The sequence below is a fragment of the Castor canadensis genome, chromosome X (assembly GCF_047511655.1).
Source record: "Castor canadensis chromosome X, mCasCan1.hap1v2, whole genome shotgun sequence".
NCBI classification, from domain to species: Eukaryota; Metazoa; Chordata; class Mammalia; order Rodentia; family Castoridae; genus Castor; species Castor canadensis.
Genome location: NC_133405.1, coordinates 139,287,168 through 139,294,635, shown reverse-complemented (window position 1 = coordinate 139,294,635; position 7,468 = coordinate 139,287,168).

Here is a 7,468-nt window from a genome sequence, read left to right as displayed (position 1 = left end):
ACATGAAAAAATGCTCACCATCTCTAGCAATAAAGGAAATGCAAATTAAAACCACACTAAGATTCCACCTCACCCCTGTTAGAATAGCCATTATCAGCAACACCACCAACAACAGGTGTTGGCGAGGATGCAGGGAAAAAGGAACCCTCTTACACTGCTGGTGGGAATGTAGACTAGCACAACCACTCTGGAAAAAAATTTGGAGGCTACTTAAAAATCTAAACATTGATCTACCATTTGATCCAGCAATACCACTCTTGGGGATATACCCAAAAGACTGTGACACAGGTTACTCCAGAGGCACCTGCACACCCATGTTTATTGCAGCACTATTCACAATAGCCAAGTTATGGAAACAGCCAAGATGCCCCACCACTGACGAATGGATCAAGAAAATGTGGTATTTATACACAATGGAATTTTATTGAGTCACAAAGAAGATATGTGGAAATGCACAGGGAAACTCCCTGCACAGGTATCTCAAACAAACAAAATTGTGCTTTTTTTAAGAATGGAGATCAGAAGGTAAAACAGGTCCTATCTGGGAGTTGGTACCAGTGGGATGGGGAGGATATCAGGAAAGGGTGTAGGAGGGTGACTATGGTGGAATATTCGGTACTCATGTATGAAAATGGAAAAATAAAATCTGGTGAAAGTAGTCCAAGAATTAGGGAAGGGAGAATAAAGGAGAACTCTGGAGAGGCGAATGCAGCTAAGCTATGTTGTAAGCGGTTTGTAAATGTGACAATGCTCCCCCAGTACATAATAAGGTAAGAAAAAAAAAAGAAATGTCTTTTGCAATTCAGGAGAAAAAGGGCAGAAAAGTGAGACATCAGTTTACAAACGGCCCAGTTTCTGCTTCAATAAAGGAAGAAAACATTAGGTGTGCTTGTGTTTAAGGAAGTCAAATGAATTGCTGGCAGGCAGAGCCAGGAAAATCAGAGGCAATATGAACTCACTGCGTCCACCGGGTACATTTTCTGACAGGTCGAGATGCCATCTTGCTTTACCTGCCAGGATTCTGTCCTCAGCAATGACCCGTGGCAGTCACCCAGGCCTGAGCAGGAAGGAAGGGTAGAGATTCGTGGTCCCTAACACGTGAGCGGAATAAAGAGCGACAAGCAGTGGGTGACAGGACGATCTGTGAGCCTTCACTGGGCCAGGCTGAGTTTCTGTCGTGACAATTAAAGGACAAAGAGGGAAAAGCCAGAGAGAGAGAAAAGGAAAAGCAGCCACGGAACCAAGAAACCGCCAACTGGAGACCCAAGACAAAGATTCTAACTTAAGACCGAAGAGCATGGGTGACACAGAGAGATGGAGACATAAAGACAACAGCTGAAAAAGGACGAAAGATGAAAAACATGACTGTAGGTGTCCCTGAGTGGGCCATTTTTCAACTCAAAGGTCACTAGTATGGCTAGTAGTCCTCAAGATCTTCAAAACCCATAGGCGATCCTTTAGTGTCTTCACGTTTGCTGCGCTGGGTGTGTGCATTTGTGGGGTTGTGGATCAAACCCACATAGTGTCCCGCTGTGCTACGGTCCCAACCTCCAAGTCATCTTATTTAAAAAAATTTTTTTATTTCATCTTTTTTTGAGGTGCTGGGATTTGAACTCAGGTGCCACATTGGCTAGGCAGGTGCTCGTCCACTTGAGCCGCTCTGCCAGCCCTGTTTTGTGTTGAATATTTTCGAGATGAACTATTTTCCCAGGCTGGCCTCGAACTGCGACCCTCCTGATGGCCGGCTCCTGAGTAGCTAGGAGGACAGGTGTGAGCCACCCGCGCCTGGCTCCCCAACGTAATTTTAAACAAGCTGTCGTGGAAAAACAAATCAAGCTGAATACTTTTGTTATCTTGCTGTGTAATTTTTACAGAAAACTATCTTATTTCCCAAGATAACTTGCGTATTTTAACAAAAGTGTCACTAAGAAAGCACTTTGTATGCATGCATTGAAATGTCACACTGATCATTTTAATATGTACGCAGGGCATCCATTGACATTAAAGGTATGTTTTCCAACTGAATATACGTTACAAAAGATTTTCTGCCTTTCTAGAAAAATGTCAGAAGTCACATTTTTACACTTTGGTTTTTTTTGGCCTCCAGAGACGTTTTTACACTTTGTGTAGATTTTCACCGTATGACATTAGCGTCTGTATTTTTTAGAGCCTGAAACAGGAATCCCGTGGAAATTCCACCGATGGCTGTTTCATCCTGCAAAAGAAATGAAAGGCTTTGAAATTCTGCCAAAGAAATAAAAAAACCTTCAATGTTGCCTAGGCTCTGATTTCTGTCCTACAGTAACGGACAAATGGCTGCTGCCAAGGGATGTTCGTGATGGCGAGCGAGAACAAAGGGAAAAGAGGAATGAAGACACAGATTTCCCGGGGTGTCTGGAGGCTGCTTTCCCCTGCAGACCTCCAGTTCCTTTAGTTCCTACAAGAGGTGGAACTGCAGGGTGCTTCAGAGCTGCCAGATACAAAAAGTCAGACAGATGGGAGGCAGGAAGCAGGGGAGGGAAGTCGGGTCTGGCTGGGGTGAATGGAGGGTGACCCCAGAAGAAGAAGGCTTTGTGCACAAAATGTGACACTGGGATTTTACTTCCCACTTCCCGGCTGCGAGATAATTCAGGTTTGGGGGCCACATGCCTCCCCGCGTCCTTCTTGACTCTTGTCCCTTGGTTTTGCCTCTAGCCTTTATCACCACCTTTCCCTCCTTTGGGAGCCCTCACTCTGAACCCTGCGGTCTGCTCAGGCATGGTGCACGGTGCAAAAGTCTCAGTCCCTGTTGCCTGTCGCAGGGACGCTGTCTGGTGTGCCGGTGGCCATCGTCACCTTCCAGTCTTCCGCACTCCCAGGCACGTGCAAGTGGCAGGCAGGAGCCTGATCTCAACCCGCTTTCCTGGCTTGCCAAATCAGAGCATTAATTTAGTTATTATTAAGCAACCCGAGTAATCACAGAAAAGATTTTGTGCGGAGGTTGCACAGCGTTATCACCATCCCAGCGTATTTACACATCCAGGCAAGGATCGGCTGCTGGAGCGTCACCTTAGGTGACAGTTAGCCTGGGTCGGAGAACCAAAAGCCACCATGCTTTCGCTCACGTGTGGAAGATGGAGCCAAAACAAATGCAGCAATTTCCTGAAAAACAGGTCATGCTAAGGGGAGGTCGCCCAGGAGAGAGGGAGGTGAGGGGAGGAAGTTAGGAGGGGATTTGTGTGATGCATTTCCTATGCAAGAACGAACACAGAGCTTTTAACCTGTTGAAGTCACCAGAAGAAGGGGACTAAGCAGAAACAAGAAAAGCAGAGGAGATGAACAACTTTGGGTTATAATGCATGTATACGTGGAAAAGTCACAAGGAAACTCCCTGTACAGCCATCTTGAATAGACAGAAGTGCCTTTTTTAAAAAATGGAGAACAGGAAGGCGAAACAGGTCCTGTCTGGGGGTTGGCATCAGTGGGAGAGGGGAGATAGAAGGACAGAGCGAAGGAGGGTGACTGTGGTGGAATATTATGCACTCATGAACACAAATGGGAGAATGAGAACCGCTGAAACTGTTCCTGCAAAGGGAGGAAATGGGATAAAGGAGGACGACAGAGGGTGTGTCTTCAACCGTGATATGTTGTAAGAATTTTTAGAAATGAACAATTAAAAAATAAAATAATGTAAAGAAAAAAGAAAAAGGAAAAACTACTTCGTGAAATCAGAACACGAGGTGTCTCCAAGAAAAGCTTGGAGAACCCCAAGCTGAGAGGTGATTCTTGCTCCCTGCGGAAAGCTAAGTGCGTTGGAGCATCAGCTCCCTTCAAAGCCACAAAGATGCGTTTCCCACACTCACGTGCTTGGTGTTTGGGGGCAGAGCGTCGCCCAGAGGGAGGTGGTGTCATGGCTGTGCACGGTCACCACAGGCTGCAGTCACCTGTGCCAGCGCCCTCATGGGCTGTTCCGTCTCTGTGGTGCCAGCTCTTTCTATGGAGAGTAGAACTTGGCAGGAGAACTGGATCTTGTCACTGTTCAGGAAAGGTTGTCCCCATGGGTTGGAACTGTCCCTTAGTTTACAGCTGTGTTCAGCGGTGCTCACAGGGCACGTGGAAGACCAACTGAGGCAGATGGCCGATAGACGCAGTACTTGCCTGGAGTATTGTGTCACCAGCTAGAGGTGACTTGGAACTGGTCACTTCAACTGAAGCCAAAAGCAGAGGTACCCGGAGGGTGTGGGGGGCAGACAGAGGGGTCCGCTGTCACCGAGATGTGCAAAGCTGTCCTTGCTATATTGTAGAAATCTGAGCTCCAAAGTGGCTGTTGTTTCTAGGAAATTACTGTCCCAAGATCTGCAGAAGTTCAAAAGCTCCTAGAAGGACAAAAGCTTCATTTGCAGAGCCCACAACCAAATGTTGCATTTCTTCTGAGTTTTTTACACTAAGTACCTACAATTTCAAGTTGCAGACCATTTCTTAGAAACCCGAGAAGTTCGATTGTTCGCCTATCACTCTGGTACTACAATAATATTTGTAGGGAGCATTTTAGATAATAAATGTATATACTATTTTTTTTCTTTTTTAGTGGAAGGGCATTTTAGTGCTTCTTTTCATGCATGGATCACAATTGCATGCTTTGGCAAGCATTTTGTAAATAAGACATGAATTCTATTTTCTCTGGTCACCTCGACAGTCCATTTAAATAGAAAATGTCGCACTTCCGCCTTGCATAGCATGCAATCCTCTAAGAAATACATCTGAAGACATTAATTAGTGCCTTGTTCCTGCTAGCGTGTAGGACACATTTGATTAAGATTAAAAATTAATTCTGCAGCTGAGAAGAACAAAGCCATAACTCAAATTCTAAACTATTTCCAAACCTGAAACTTTTCGAGGTCCAAAGAAGACCGAAATGGAATAATTTCATACCTGACTTCATGTCACAGGCTGGAGTGAAAAGACTGCAGGGTCAGCTTGAGCATGGGCACAGTTTGTGTGAAACATAAATTTTGTACTTAGACCCGGCTGTCATTGCCCAGATACTTCATTCCGTATACACAAATATTCCAAAATCCGAATAAATACCCCAGGTACGAAGTCTTTCATTTCCCGGGCATTTTGGATAAGGAAGGCTGCACAAACTGCACTTAGGGGTCCAGTAAAATCGTGGATCAAGGCTACAAAAATGACCAAGCATCCTGCAAGGTTTCTCTGTCTCCCAGTTTGCCAGCATGTAGAAATTGTGCTTTCAGAGCCAGTCCTTAAACTCTTTTGCATAGAGCACATGTCTTTGGGTGTCCTGCCACTCAAATGTCATTTTTTTTGGAAGCCCGTGTTGTGTCGCCCCGGGGTTGTGCAGTGGCCCAGCTCTGCATGATTTTCAGCCCTCCCTGTGGCCTTAAGACGTCCCTCCCTGCTTTGCACTCGAGCAGTCGGGGAGGATGAGAGAGGGCTGAGGATGTCATTCCAGCAGGAAGAGGACCTGGCACGTAGCACAGAAGAAATTCATAGGGACAATACCGGGTGCAACTGGGAGCATAAAGGAAGAGCCACACTCGCGAATGCTGTAGGCATCTGTGCGCTTGCACGATTGTGGGCACTCGACCAGAGCTGTGGGGTTTGCTCGAAGTGAGGGGTTCACAGAGAATTGTGTCCTTCGTTCGGGATTTCCAAATGCCACGGGGCACGCGTGTGCTCTGAACAAGCCGGAGAGCAGCTTGGAAGCACAGCTGCTCAAAACCACAGCTGCTTCATTTTCTGAGGTTTGAGCAAGTGATTTATCTGAACCTCCTTTTCCTCTGTGCTTTGAGGCTGACCCAAGGATTAAGTGATTTATTGCATATAATTTATTTAAAATGGCATATTTTGGATGGCTACTTGAAAGCCTTAAATCTTGGAATAATTAACTGTTCTTTGGTGGTTGACTTGATACCTTAAAAAAAACCATGACCCTTGGGGTGTTTTCGTGATAGGGGAGGGGGAGGTGGTGATGGATTTGAACTCAGGGCCTCGCACTGGCGAAGCAGGTGCTCTGCAGCTTTTCAGTCCTCTGGCCATTTGTTTTTAAACATTGTCTGAAACTAACAGATCCCCTCCGGATGTACCGAAGTTTTTGTCACCGTGACAATTCAGTGGGTGACGGAGCCCATGTCGGAGGGACGTCATCTGCTCAGTTAGAAGTGAGAATTCCCCCTGCCTGGTTCTGTTTTGCACCTTTCCTCTGGCTCAGGCGTCAACACCGTGCGTGACACCTGCGGACGTCAGCTCGGGGAGCAGGTCCCCATGCGTTCATGTTTTTAAATAGGATCATGACCATTTGTGGGAAATGATTGCTTTCCATTCCTTATCACAGGGTAGATTTTTTTTTGAGCTAGATGGCTGAAGGTCTGTGGGTGATAACAGACATTTCAAGAAGTTTTGAAGACAAACCACAAAAGCCCTGCTTTGTGACTTCTGGGACTAAGAGTGTTCCATTTTCCCTTGGTTTTCAACTGCTTTTGTACTGAAGCCCGTATTCTGGTTACCTAGCCTAAATGACTTCCTTTGTCCTAATAGCAAATTGGTCCCCACAGCAAAACAAATTCTTGCTCCTCTGAGAACCTGTGAAATCCCCCAAGATGAAGAAAACCCTGGTACTCCCTCTTCTCTGGAGCCAGATTCTCAACTGACTGCAGATGGCATTTTGGGTGATTGTTGACCACTGTACTTTATCAGTTCTGGAATGGGATGCTATGCAACCCTCTGAGTTTCTTTCATCACCATGTCCCTCTCCCTTGTACACCTGTCCCTCCCCACGGGCTGAAAGGATGCTAGTCAATGACATCCCAGACATGGCCCTGGTTGCACCCTCATACCTTGTTCTACAGTGGCCGGCTCTCCATTCCTGTGACCCAAAGTGTTCTGGGAAAGTCAAGAAGTCACGTGCCTGAAACACTTGCAGGGACAAGGGTCCATCCATTCTGGGGTGGACCAGTGTTTGTGCTCCATTCAGATGCTCAACCAGTCCTAAGAATGGGAACGCTTCAGAATTACTCATAAATGTCGGAAATGTGCTTGCCCCACTTTTGGGAATTAGTTGACGTCTCCTGGTTGACTTCAAGACCGAGCATGCACATCCAGCCTTACAAATTAAAGCCTCATCAGCGGGGTACCATTCACGTTTTTTTACACATTTGAAACTACACCTGACACTTCTCACGCATGACCAGCCACAGTTCACCAGCTTTCCACATCTTCTCGCTTCACGGGTTTGGAATTCTACCTTCCCCACCACCGTCACCATTTTTCCATGTACTTGGGAAGACCCGGGTTACGGGTGGCCTTGGTGGAACTGGGGTTTGAACTCAGGGCCTCATGTTTGCTAGGCAGCCTCCCGGGGACGGCTTTGGCTTCTTTAGAAGGGTTCCCTGCCAGGTGAGAGCTGCATCTAGTCACCTGTTAGCACTGACCACCACCACCCCTGTTGCTGTGCTGTCTTCCCTTCACC